At 49.3% G+C, this 13,619-nt stretch overlaps 1 long non-coding RNA gene across 2 annotated transcripts in view; it reads right to left on the bottom strand.

Annotated features, from left to right (window-relative positions):
- Nucleotides 1-13,619, bottom strand: part of LOC118969300 (uncharacterized) — a 93,722-nt gene that overhangs the window by 29,945 nt on the left and 50,158 nt on the right. The window contains exon 6 of one of the 2 annotated variants that reach the window (XR_012130584.1): nt 9,095-9,215. The exons of the other annotated variant lie outside the window; for it this stretch is intronic. This is a non-coding gene — a long non-coding RNA (uncharacterized lncRNA). The remainder of the gene's footprint in view (nt 1-9,094; nt 9,216-13,619) is intronic. 2 annotated transcript variants of the gene reach the window in all.

Genomic DNA, 13,619 nt, shown 5'->3' with positions numbered 1-13,619 from the left:
GCATCCTAACTGCCTGGCTGTGCTGAAACCCCGGGTATGATTCTGCCCCTTCAGTGATCAGAGAGCAGGCAAACAGATGTTCACAGACAGACCAGAGATCCATTGGTAGGAGTGGGAGGCACTCCAGCATTCTCTACCACCACCACCCCAACCCCCACTGGCATCAGGTAAAGGCTGCTGGGCCCAAGAGCCACCAGTTTCCAAGGGGGCTACAGCCCTGGTGCCCTCAGACCATGTCACCTTACACTCGTCTTCCCCCACTCAGCCCTGGATCACAGCTGAAGAGCTAAAGCCAAGCACCACCCCAGCCTTGTGGCTGCTGTGGAGCCTTAGCCAAAACCCTTTCCTTCTCTGGCCTTAGTTTCCCTGCCTGTAAAGTGTGAAAGCTGGGTGTGATGGTTTCTGAGGGGCCTTTCCAGCAGGAAGACCTCCAAATTCTAGAGCCCACCAGATAAGAGACACCTGTGTTCAGCCCCACATTGAGCCTCTCACCCTCTCACCCAGATTGGACACTGGCCTCCTCTGAACAATCAGCTAATGAAGCTGGAGCACCTCAAGGCATCTGCCTCTATCCCAGTCTCCCTTGCTTTCCTAGGGCTCTCTGCATCTCAACTCCCAGCTCTAGGCCTGGGCTCATACCTCTCACAGCTCGAGAGAAGAGAAATCAACACTGCTGAGTAACTCTTCTGTGCCAGACACACGGCCATGGGCTTTTTACATGTATTTCTAGTTGGTACCCTTCCAATGGGTAGTCTTATCCCTACCTAAGAAGTCTAAGGCTCTGAGAAGTTAAGTAACTTGCACACAGCTCTTGGCAGGCAAGGGCTGAATTTCAGCCAGGACAGTGTATGTTGCCCTTGCATCATCAGAGAAGTCACCTGCAGTAAGAGCCCAGCCCCTCTCCTCTCTCTTCCTCCTTATCCCCTCCACCCTGACCCAAGTCGGAGAACAGTCCTCTCCATTTCAGAAGAGGAAGATAGCATATTGCTCTGAGAACCAGGTTCCAGGGCTCATTTGAGAAGCAGCCAGAGATAACAGAAGAAATCCAGACTCTAGAGGCACCAGCATTGCAACTGACTCCTGACTCTTGCCAACTATGCAAACCTAAGCAAGTTTTCTTATCTGGAATGAAAGGATATCAATACTTACCTGATGGAGCTGTTACAAGAATTGACCTTGTAACATGAATGAAATATACTGGCACAGAATATGTATTAGATAAATGAACCCTCCCTCCCTTTCCCCACAGCCAAGCTTCCCTTATGCTCAAGTGCTGTTCTCTTCAGGTTTCAGGCGCTGAGAGATGGACATGGATACATTTACCTTAGCAAAACGTCTTTAGCATAAAGCCATGCTCAAGAAAATGGTTTTCTTCCTCTACCCCATCCCATGGACCAGGTACAGTGCAGACAGTGGCTGTGGAAGCCACAGCAGCCAAGCAAGTCACAGCAGGCTTTGCCTCCCCCACTGCAGCCTGGGAGCCTGCCATCTTCACACATTCCCTTCAGGCTGAATGTTGGCACACAGGCACCACAAGCCAGATGTTTGAGTTTTGTTAAGAGCGGCTTAAATAAAGCCTTTAAAACAATAATTCTCAGCCATCAAAGGGACATTTCTCTTCTGGCTTCATCTCTTTGACACACAAGAGATTTTTTTTAAGAAGAAAAGGAGAAAAACAACTCCTCTACAAAGCAGAAACATTTTAAAAAGCACACGGACTTTGCCATCATGCTCCGACCTTTCTGATATAGCCAATGAAGGAGAAAAGGAACTTTGGGGAAGAGCCAATTTTCTCCAGCCCTTGACACACACCTGCAGCACTAGAAAGTGTCGGGAAACCTGAACAGGTGGTGGCCACCTGATGACCTCCCTAAGGCCGAGTTTAAAGAGACATACACTTGGATGACATTGGCAAGTTAAGGAGTCTGCCTCCTTCTTCATGAACCTTCTTCTTCCAATGGAGACTTTGCCAAAAGTATACTTAAGAGAAGGACAAAGCCTGCCCCCACCCCACCTCCCTGTGTCACGGCACCTGGAAGGGTGACTGAGGCTGGATGCCCCTTGCAGTCTAGAGGTGCTCCTTCCCAAGAACAGCGATACTGAAGGGGACCCACATGTGAGGCAAAGTCACCCAGAATGTTGTCCTGGACACAGTTGCACATTCCCTAGAGCTGACTGCAACATCACTGTCTTGGTATTATGAACTGAAAACCAGATTCTTAGAGACTCTGCTAGGTCCTCCCACAGATAACAAGTATATATTCTGTATAAAATATTTTTAAACCACCTAAAGGCATTGGTTAAGAAAGAGAAAAAAAAAAGACAGAAATTGGAAGGCATTTGACACTTTAAAGAACAACAATGCATGTATTTCATGTCTTTAAAGCATTTCCCCTGAGGGCAGGCCATAGTCAGTGGCACACATGATAGATAAATCTATAGGAATTCTGAAATCATAATGGCTTGAAGAATCTGAGAAAATGTGGATGAAGACAGCAGCTGTAACAGGATGGCAGAAACCCCAGAAAGGAGAGAGCCACAGAGATTAAGCCCCAAGTTCTATGCATAATCTCTGCCTAAACCTCTGGCTGATCTTTCAACATACATGCACAGGGAAGACTCCAAAAAGTCCAGGTAAGAGTGAAAGATCTCAACTGAGATTTCAGCTGCTGCTCACCAGATGGGAGACACAGTTTGAAGCTTGAGTTCAGCCAAATTAAAAGCAAAAAAGCAACACTCTTTAGAGGAATATAATAGAATCCAGAGAGTCTCTCCAATGTATAATTTACAATGTCCAAGATACAATCCAAAATTACTAGACATATGAAGAAATAGGAAAATGTGACCACACTCAAACAGACATCAGTGGAGGCCAATAGTAAAATGACATTGTGACTTTAATGGACACAAAAGTGGGCCTGGGAAAAGAAACACTTTTCAGAGAAAGCTCTGACTCTGAGGTCAGATAGGCCTAGTTTTTGTTCCAGCTCCACCACTCCCAGCTGTGTGATCTTGGACAGTTAATTCACTTCTTTCAGCCTTAGTTCCCTCATCCTCATCTGCCAAAGGAGAATAACACCACCTTCCTCCCATGGATATTATGGAACCAAATTAATAATGAATATGAAAGTGCCTGAAACAGCATTTGGTATGTAATATGAGTTCACTATTTGTTGACTAAATAATGATTCCCAAGTCAACAGTATATCTCCACCCCTACCTTGGGAGTCTTTAAGCCCCTGAACATTGTATCTCCTTCAGTCCTCAAAATGGGGATGTTTTTCATTGAGTGACCTGAATTCTGAGTAAATGTTTGATACTTTCTAAGGGACAGGCCCACCCATCTAAGTCATTCAAATGCACACACCCACCACATTTTCTAGGGCCCTAGAAGAGATTAAGAGAAAGCAGCAAGGGCTCCTACCTAGAAATCATTTTGTTAAATGGCTGTTTGACCTAAGTCTTGCCTCCTCCAAGCCTTAGACCCTGGAAGCACCACCCTCAACTAGGAACATATTGATCAGGAACTGAGATACCTAAATAGCCATAGGGTCAGATTTTGTTCAGGCTGGAAGGGGATCAAGAGTTGACTTGGTCTAATCTCTTCATTTCAGACATGGAGAATCTAAAGCCCTGGAAAGAGAGGTAACTAGGGTAGATTTCCATGGAAAATTAAGAGAAGAATCTTGACATAACACTTTAGAGGATACCAAGCACAAATTCATTCAAAATTTTATATCACACCTACTACAACTTTATAAGTTATGAAAAGAGCTGATGGAAGTGACTACTATTCCCATTTTTCTGATGAGCAAACTGAACCCTATGAAGTGATATGATTTGTTCCATGTCACCCTAGACATTGACAAGCAATGTCTACATGGGGCTCATCCCTGGTCTCTCCACCCCTGATCCTCAGACAAAGACATTTCTATTAACCCACATACCTACAAATGCACTTCTTGGCGTCCATCCCAGGCAGAGGAAGCTGGACAGCAGGTGGGGCTATCCAGAAGGAGCCATGCTGGGAAAGTGGCAGGGACCAGCAGCTACTGATGAGCCATGGGAACAAAACCAGTCAGATCCCCATCCCACCTCTGCTGGGGTCCATACATTTCTGGAGCTTTGACCTTGAGGATGGCTTTGGAGATGTCCCTCTGGACTCCTAGAGTTGGATTTTTGTGAAGTTTCCCACCACCTCTGATTGAGGATGCCCCTTCGAAGACTGAAAGAGCCTCAAAAAGAAGCCTCTTGGACAACTGGGGTTCTTTCTCCTTCTCTCTCAGGCCAGCAGAGCCTTTTAATTTTGACCTAGTGACCCCCAAGCCTGGAACGTATGGCCCCCCACCTCCCTTCTCCTTGATACCCAGCTAAGGCCCAGGCCACAGGGAGATGGAATTAGGATTAGTGAACTGACTACTTCCTCTGATGCCTGAGAAGTTCCTACCCCTTACTGGACTCCACTTGCCCCATTTGCCTAGGGCATAGACATCTTTTCACAAAGCTATTAGTCTGGTCTAAGGTTTGGGCTCCCTACACTCTCTCCAGCCCCTGTTCCACCTCTGACTCCCCCAACTGTGCCCCCAGCCCTTCAGACCAGTCCTCCAGCCTTCCCCTACCCTCACTGTGCTGTTATTCTGAGCTGCTCATAAATTGCCACATTTGACTCATCTTTCTTCATAAATCCAGAGCTTCCAGCCTCCTGTTTGGTTTGTGTTCCTGAATTATCCATGAAGTTTTCAATGGCTCAGTGACCAGGCAAGCAGAGCCCCTCAGCCCCCAGGAGAAGCCACCAAAGGCTGAAAAGAGTGCTTGTGGGGTTACTGAAGGGAGGAGGGGGGCATCCAGACTCTGGAGAAGGGAGAAACATCAGGGGCATGGTAGGAAACTCACAGAAAACAGTGAGGGGAAGCAAGTGGCCAGGTCTGGAGAAGACACTCTGCCACCCCCAAAGGAGGTGGAATCAGAGAGAGAGATGGATGCAGCAGACATCACACAGCCTGTTCCTGGAATAAGGATAAGGCCCCAGCATTTCCTGGAATCCAGGCATCCAGGCTCACCAATCCACAGAGCATTAAGGCTGAAAGGAAACTTCAGATACACCTGACTTTTCTTTTACAATTGTGTGTGTGTGTGTGTGTGTGTGTGGTAAATACACATAACAAAATTTACCATTTTAACCATTTTTAATTGTGTGCAACCATTACCACCATCCATTTCCAAAGCTTCCTCCAATTTTTACAGACTGAAAACCCAAGTGCAGAAAGACAAGGGGACCAACTCTGCTACACATCTGTAGCAGAGACGGGGTGAGAATTTGTCAATGAAGTGACGCCCACAGGCCAGTCCCTGGGAGGGTGGAGGCTGAGCGTGTGCTCCAGAATAGAAAGGGCCCTCTACACAACTATTCCCCACCCCACGCGGCCCCCCACCCGACGGCAGCCCCTCATCCTGAGCACCTGCTTGCCCCCTTCCTCCGTGAACTTGAGAAATGGCCCCTAGCTGCATCTTCACCAGCAAACGCAGTGGGGGGCTCGGCCCTCAGCGGGTTTATGGAAGCCATCCGTCCCCAGCTGAGAGCTTAAACACAGCTACGTAATCAGCTCTCCTCAACCCTGCTGCTGCCACCATTTCTCATGAAACCTCACAGAGGCCATGACTCTTTTTTTTCTTTTTTAATTGAAAACATCAGTTGACAACACCCTTCCTCCCCCAAGTCAGGGGAGAGATGGGGCTCTGTTTAGACCCAGGATTCTGGTGTAACACAGGCTGGGTTAGACCCTGGGTGGGGACACTGATAAAATACATCTCCCAACACACACACACACACACACACACACACACACACACACACAGGAGTGTGAGCATTTAATTACCATAGGAAATCACTTCCTAACATTGAATGCCAGCCCACTCTCTCTGTGTTCCAGCCAAACAGCTTTTGCTGGAATATTTATCCCCAAAATGGGCCCTCAGCCTCTGCCTGAATAATTCATACACAGATAGGTCTGGGTCTTGTAGACAAGTTTGGGATGAAGTAGAAGAATGAGCAAAAGCCCCCAGGGCCGACAGAGGCAGGGGCTCAGGCTAGTCCACCAGGGTGGGAGGGGAAAGTGTCCTTCTGAGAAGATGACATTTAAGCTGACAGCTGAAAGTTTTAAAAGACTCAGTCATGGGAAGAGGAGAGGGGAGACCATTTCTGAAATGGGAACAGCATGTGCAAAGGCCCCTGTGCCATAGGTCTCAGGCTGCCTGCTCCCTACCTTGTCCCAGCCTATTTCTCCTTGGGAGGGTTTCTCTCTGCCCTGCTCACTGCTACCTCCTACCCATGGATAGCTCAAAAGCGCTTCACAGCTGACAAGGAGTTTTCCACAATAGCCCTATGAGACAGACCCGGAAGACATTTTAGAGATGAGGAGAGTGTGTCTTAGAGACACTGCGTGACACATGGTCTGGGACAAGCCAGACCTCTTCCCTTGGGAGGATGCATTATTTGCTCCGCTCTGGAAGCCCCAGGGAAGCTAAGTGGGACAGCAAGGCCGCCATAGCCAGGTCCCACCCCGTCAGAGGACCCCCCCTTCCCACTGCCCACTGGGCTTTTGCAGGGGGAAGTTGGTGCTGCTGAGAGAGGCTCTGCTGCTCGGCAGCCTAGCAAGAAAGACAGGCTCCAGAATCGGACTGCCAAGCTCTTTCTCTCGCTAACAGTACACTTTGCCTCTCCCGGCCTCTTTCTTCATCTGTAAAATGAGGCTAATAATTTTCCCTACTTGATAAGGTTGCTCTGTAAACACTTGGCACAGTGCCCAGCACATAGTAAGCACCCCTTCACCCCCCCAAAAAAAAACATAAATAAGATTAGTATTATTCAAATTCAGGCACAACATAAGATTAGGTTTTTTAATTTGTCTTAAAAAATCAAACACATACCCTCTTACTCCCACATTCACAGTTTTTATATAAACCAAACACTGTCTCCATCCTGCTCCCCTTTCTCCCCATCCTTTAAATGGCCAAAACTGTTGACCACTGCCACCATGGGAAGAGAGTCCCAGGTTGCTGCAATGGCCGTTAAGGTGACGCGGAGAGTGGCTTCGCACACTGGAAGGGGCCACACAAATGGCCTCTGCTGATTAACAGTCTCTTAAAGCACTGACCTCATTATCTGATGCTCCTGGGCCGTACTGGTCCTCTAATTCTATTTTTTCAATTGTAAGCAAGCAGCCGTATAGCTGCACCCTAAGCCATGCACATACTTTCATGCTGTGATCAAATAAAACTTAAAGTGAATCAGCCACACATGGGTGTTGTGTGTTATGATTACTCTGCAACTTAGAGATAAACTCTTAATGGTAAGCAACAGCTCACATAGGAAGTGTATTACGTTTTTCTCCTTTGTCAGTTCTTCTGAATCTTTAAATGGTGGTGGTGTTAGACTGAATCCATATCACAGATCCATATACTAAAATTCATTTCAAATTCCAAAGAGCCTGGGTCCATCAGCCATGGCTCCCTGCTGCCTGCCACCCCCCACCACAGACCAGTACATAGATTGAAGCTCCCTGGGTCTGCAAGTGTTTCTTCCATTCCTCCCTTCATAAGGGATGTCTAGAATGTCAACTTATTCATCGGTTTCAGGGAAGGTGGTAGAAAGAACATGGATTCTGAATTAGAAGGTCTTGGATTCAGATCTTGGCTCTGCCACTCATTAGCCACATGACCTGGAATGAGTCACTTTTCTTCTCAAGACCTTAGTTTCCTCATCTGTACGTGGGGTCATTGTAAGGACACATTAATTAGCGTATGTTTTAACAAGAGTGGTACACTGTGCAGATTCGGGCATCGGACTGCTTGAATTCAAATCGCAGCTTGACTACTAAGGCTGTGTGGCCTTAGGAAAGTCATCTATCATCCATCATCTCTGAGCTTCATTCTCCTCATCTATAAAATCAGACAGAAACAGTACCTGCCCCATACAGTTGTTGTGGTAGAGACATAACACATAAAATACTAAGAAGAATGCCTGACACACAGAACACACACAGAGGCTGCTGTCTCCCTCCCAAGTTTGTTGTAGCAGCTGTTAGCACTACTATGTGTCCAAAGCTTGGCACATCTTAGGCACTCCTCTCAAAAGTGTAGACTGCCTGCTCCCACTGGAAGAGACAGCCAGGGTTCCTGGGCAACAGCAGCCCTGGAGCCCACAGCCACGCTCCAGGTGGTGACACTGATACTAGGCTCCCTCTGGGGTACGGTGAGGCAGGCAAATCTCATCAGGCAAAAGTCAGGCAGGAAATGGGCGGTGGGAAGGTTCAGGACAGAGCTGGTGGACCCAACAGTGGGGCCTTCACCCTTGGCACCTCTGAGAGGAGATTCCCAGCAGCCCTGACTTTGAAATGCATTCCACTCAACTGTGGATGAATAATTCACAGTCTTTGATCTCATACTGCTGAGCAGAAGGAGAGGGAGAAGATGATGAGGGCACTGGGGTACCAGAAGATGAGAAAGGAGGATGGGAAATAACTCTTTTCTGGCTTGTTTGGACTTGCAAGTCTCCATCAGAGATGATTCCCATAGGCTGGCCCCTGGATAGCCTGTGATCCTCCCTCACCGGGGGACCGGAACCAGATATCAAGAGCCCAGTGAACACACTTAGGCTAGTATATCAGTGAGCCTAGCAGGAAAGAGAAAGGAAGAGTTCATAAACAAGTGGGTCACAAAGATGGAATGCTTCCTTCAGCATTACCAAATGATTTGAATTTCCCCCACCTAGATTCCAACTCTTCTGTTGGCAAGCCACCTTTTCCTTCATTCAGAAAACACTCAGAGGGCCCTTCTTCACCAGCCTCTGAGGGTGAGTGGCACCAACAATATCCAGATATTGCTAGTTCTTAACAGCTATCTGCCACTCAGGATCTCAGTCCCCTGCAAACTCCCTGCCACATCTGGGAGCTCCAAGGAGTGTCTCACTCGTGGACAGGTCTGGGTTTCCACTCTCTCAACTGCTCTGTACATTTGCTATGACAAACACTTCGCTAATGAGGTGGGTTTTTTTTAATCTTTTCGTTATTTTAACCAAGTAAGTTTGAGCACCTACTTCGTAGCAGGCACTGTGCTTTAAGAGCTCAGCATTCTCCTCCAGGGCTGGAAGAATGTTCCCTTCATCCATGTTATGCTCAGGTGCCAGTAGGAGGGGTCCCACCAAAGTGTTGCTTGGGCTGCAAAGGGTTAGAGAATAAATAAAATGATTTTTTTCAGTCAACACTCTTGATTTTTTCTGTCTGTAGGCACTCAGGCTATAACGTCATTGGGCTTAGCAGGGTTTGAGGACGAGCCACACACCTGTTCAAGAACCACTGCCCTTGGGCCATCAAGCATGTTGCAGCAGTCAGACCACAGGAGCAGACCTGTTCAGCCCCTGTGATGAATTCTCTCTCAGGGACCCCACTGCCCCCAGCATCCTGGCTTCCACTGCCCCTTCCACTGGTCCAGCAGACACAACTCTGAATTATCCACAATTGTGGACAGAGTTAAGGGTTTGGGTGACCCCCCACCCCCACAAAGTCTTACTATCCCATAAATGAAAGAATGCAAACAGATGCTTAGTAAGAAGGGTCATTATCACAAATGCCAGCTAGATCTGAGCCTCAGCTGACCCAGAGGCTGCTGTTTCCCTCCCAAGTCCTGACTGGCAGCCACCAGTAGCCTCTCCCAGCACAGCCCCTAAAATGAGAAGGGGAGCGGCCTCGAGTGGGGAAAAAGTGAAGTCCTAGATGGGATGGAAGGCATACTTCTCTGACATCACCTCTCCCCCCAGAGCTGGGCCTGCTCCTCTGAGCCCAGACAAGTGGGAGCCCAGTGTGGAGATGCCTGGATACAGATGTCCCTGGCATGGGCACCTTAACCTGCCCCTTCTGGCTGGAACCCAAGATGAGAAGGAAATACATTGGCAGAACTCTGGGGAGTATGGTGAGCCACAGTCCAGCCCCATGCACACCAACCCCAGACCTGACAACCCATCCTGGCCTTTGCACAGCCCGGAGGTTCTAGACGCCTGTTTTAGGTTCTGTCCATAAACAGAGTTAATGGTCTCTGTGGCCTCCTGCCTCCTTGAGGCCAAGTCCCATTCCAGATCCAATTCTGATATCTTCGGCCAAATCCTTAGGCTCCATGAGTTTGCCTCAATAGCTAACTAACAGTAATAATAAAGTCAGTAATAATGGCAAATATTTATTAAGAACTATGAGCCTGACACTGTTACATATAATTAATTTCATCCACACAACCTTATGAGGCAGGTAGTACTATTAATCCTATTTTGCTGATTTGAAAACTGATACATATACTCTAAAGGCTGGTGGCCTTATCTAGTAACACATTCACCTGTTAACAGAATTCTCAAGGGCCAACCCCTCATCTGACACTTCTAGACATCATCTAGGCCAGCATGAGTCAGAGTTGAAGACTGGACTCTGCTAGATGCCTTAGCTACACCTTGTTTTATCGTTGAAATGACTCTGGATGGTGAGCATTATTATCCCATTTTGTAGATTCCAAAACTGAGGCTCAGAGGCTTGATGGCCATGCCCAGATCTCTACCAGCCAGTAAGTGGCCGTGTTAGGAAGTATACGGCAGCCTATCCTCATGCTTCCTGCCACCCAGTATCCCCTCCACACAAACATCCAGCTTCTGCAGCTGGCAGGTAGGCACCCCACCCCTACTTTGTCTTCCTCCCCACAGCTCTGGTCCTGAGGGTCTCATTCCAGGGGAGACAAGAGGCAAGGTGAGAAAGCAGGGCCTAGGCAAACGCTGCAGGCGAAAGAATCTGGAGGAAGTCTCTGGATAGCTGCAGGTGTCTCCCCTCCATACTTTCTTTCCCCAGGGAATCATGGTAAGGAGAGAGATGCGGAGACGGAGGCCTCTTGTAAAGCTAATTAAAAGGCCCTCCCAGCTCCAGGAGTGGGTCCTTCACTCCCCTGAACACTGGGCTCCCAGGCTCAGGTTGGCAGCTGCCCCTCTACCACATGAGGTGAGTATCTCAGCATCTTGCACACCCTCATCCCCAGGGTTGCAGCCCAACCAGAGGTAAGGAGCTAGGTACCCCCCTTAGTCCTCACCCTCTGACCCAGCACAGGAGGAGGGGGCAGAGACTGGACATGCTTTCCCCCTCTGCCCGCAAGTTACTGTTTCTGTTTTGTTTAAAAAACCTCCTTCTGCCAAACAGAAGAGCCCCTCCCCAAGCTCCCTGATCCTGTCACCAGTCTTGTCAAACCTGGCCTCCCACTGCCTCTTGAAGAAAAGGGGCCTTCCCAGAACAGCCCCACCCAGCTCTGCACGCCCCAGCCCAGGATGTGTCCCTGCGCTGTAGGTGGAGCCTTTCTGAGTGTTCTTGGGAAAGAGGAGGACCTGCCTAGACTCTCTACCCCCAGGTCTCTGTAAATGCTGTTTCGCCTTTGGGAAAACCACTCCACGCACCCTACCCCAAAATCTCTCTTAAAACTTCAATGCACAGCACAGATGTGGATGGCTTCACAGCTCCATTAAGTTACTCACACCCACCCCTGGGGCTCATCATTCCCCACTCAGTGCCCACTGATGCCCCCTCTTTTGCCATCCCCATCACCCCGTGATATAGCTATAGGCCCAGGAGACTGAGCTCCTTGCTGGCAGAGCAGGGTCTTACTCAGTGTGGCATGCACAGTGGCAGCACACAGTGGTGCTCAATAAAGGTTGGGTGGAGAAGCGGTTTTCCCTGGGGTAGGAGCCCCCAGGAAGGGTGGTTCTCGAGCCTTTGTAGATTGAGCACTGCAAAGCGGCCAAGGGCAGAATCACCCTGGAGCCGGGCAGTCTGGGTACTCAGAGCCCAGCACATTCATAGGCTGTGGGTAGCCAACATTTAATCAGCCACTTACAAGGGTGCAGGGAGCTGCACCAAGATTTTACACCCATTGTCCTTTTTACTCCTCATGATGACTATGTCACAAGGATACCATCAGCCCCATTTTCCAACAGGGAAATGGAAGATCAGAGGGGTTAATGAAGGTGACCAGGGTGACACAGTTATTAAGTGGCAGAGCCGGTACTCAAATCAGGCCCGCCTGACTCTAGAGTACAGGTTCTTATCCACACCTGTTCCCTGGGCTTTCACACCTCACCTCCACCATGAAGTGACCCCCGCCACCCCCCATTATGTGGGTTTGAGGCTCTGTGTGAGTCCATGACTCAAAGGACCAGAAGCTTGCCTGACACCAATAGGGCCCTTCCGCACCCTCACATGGGGACTCAGACTGCCAGGGGACACCATCAAAGGTGAAACATCCTGGTCAATTACAGAGTCAGTTCTTGGCCTCCCAAGCTAAGCCTCACCTGTCATGAAAGCCTCGCCCCAGGCGGGTGGGTGCCCAGCTACCTGCAAGTGATAATGAAAAGGAAGCCCAGGGCCTCAGGGGCAGCTGGAACTCCCAACACTGCCCACAGCGCACTTCACCCTGACCTCTTGCTCCAGCCACCAAGCCTCCCCCCTCCTCCCTACCGTCTGCTTCCATTTCACCAAGCCTGCAGGCACTGAGAGCCCCACCCCTGGGCAACTGGGAGGAAGAAGAGCCATCCTCACTGGCCCAGAGCTCAGGGCCTGGGCTCATCAGAGGCCCCAGGTTGAACGTGAGCTGGAGGGTACTCAAGTCCACACACACACTGAAAAGGACTTACATGTCATTTTTAAAGGAAGGGGACAGTGTGATCTTGAGCAAGTCACTTCATCTTCTGAGCTTCCATGTGCTCACCCATAAAATGGGTGGGACTCCTGGTAGTCTGAGAGGCTGCTGTGGGAAACTCAAGCAGCTCCAGGGAGGTGAGGGTTGTGCAGATGTATAGGACAATGACACTTAATAGTGACAATGGTATACACCCTTAGAGTGCTCACATGGGGCACACACTGTTCTAAGCACATTATGTATATTAAAACTTATTTTTTTCCTCAGAACAACCTTCTGAATTGTGAACCATGATTGCCCCATTTTACAGATGAAAAGAGTAAGGCACAGGGAAGCTATATAAGTTGCCTGAGGACATCCAGCCAGTAGGTGGCTGCAGCAGGCTTGTGAAGCAGGACAGAAGCTTGTGTGCTGCTCTGCTCTAACCATGGAACCACAGGAGGGAGAGAATGGAGATCAGGAAGTAGGCGTTTCCAGACAAGATAGCCAGGGGGAGCTGCCCCTGGTGAGCACCTACTACCTGCCCAGCACTTTCCTCACTTCCCACTTAATTCAGCAGCCCCAGGGGACAGGCATCCTCACACGCACTGGCACACCAGATGGAGGGCCAGAAAGCCCAAGGTCACCTGGCTGGTAAGGATTAGAGCTCTGTCTTCTTGTTCCCCTCTCCCTGCTACTTCCACTCCACCCCAGCCTAGTCTTCCTGAGCCCAAAGGCCCTGCCACCCCCTGCATTTCTGGGTGCCTGGGACTGGACGCCCTAGGGGGTGACAGTGAGGCGGCCAAAGGCTGGATGTAGGCCTTTCCCTGCCTTACACCCTGCCACAGGGCTCCCCTCTCTCCCACCCAGGTAGCCAGCTGCTTGGCTCTCTACCTCCTCTCCCCATTGCCGCATCCAAACTGCCTGTC

Source organism: Manis javanica, chromosome 4 (genome assembly GCF_040802235.1).
Source record: "Manis javanica isolate MJ-LG chromosome 4, MJ_LKY, whole genome shotgun sequence".
In the NCBI taxonomy this organism is placed as follows: domain Eukaryota; kingdom Metazoa; phylum Chordata; class Mammalia; order Pholidota; family Manidae; genus Manis; species Manis javanica.
Note: the sequence above shows the minus strand (reverse complement) of the source record. Positions and strands in the feature narration are given on the sequence as shown.